Source organism: Protomyctophum bolini (genome assembly GCF_963924005.1).
Source record: "Protomyctophum bolini genome assembly, chromosome: 17".
Classification (NCBI taxonomy): Eukaryota; Metazoa; Chordata; class Actinopteri; order Myctophiformes; family Myctophidae; genus Protomyctophum; species Protomyctophum bolini.
Window position 1 is genome coordinate 25,872,435 of NC_137878.1, and position 640 is coordinate 25,873,074.

Consider the following 640-nt stretch of genomic DNA (forward strand, 5'->3'; position numbering starts at 1 on the left):
TGGTAAGCCAATTTGAACATCAGACACATATCTCCAAAACTGTTACTTTTCAGGATTCAAATTCAAAAGTAGCAGATCTACAGGCAGATGTCCTACCTTTGATGTGTATGTGACACTGTAGTATGATCAATGATAGTATGATAATCAATTAAACTTAAGTTAATAATGAATGAATCGAAAATTATGCAGTTTTATCATTGGGTGGTTTTCTGTGAATGAAATACTGTGCTAGCGCATGCATGGCTGAGGAACGCACATACAAAGATGCCATTACTTAAGGAATATGATATGCCTTTACTATGAATTCTCTATATCAGCAAAATGTAGATTTTTATGTTAGACATTGAGCCGGGAAATTAAGATTCTCACATTTTACAAAAACGCTGCTTAAGGTTATCAAAACGTATCAATTAATGAATTCTTTGATAATTCCCATCCCTAATGTCAATAGCAGTACACACTAATCAACTAGAGTAGTACTGTCTGAATACCAGAACCCATATACCCCAAATTATATTATTCGTTATTCATCCAGAACTGGGCACGGCTCCATTTGGGCAAGGGGGGGTTTAGTACTGTCTGAATATCAGCAATCGTCACGCGTGGCAAATACTTTTATTAAGAAAAAAGGTATGAAAAT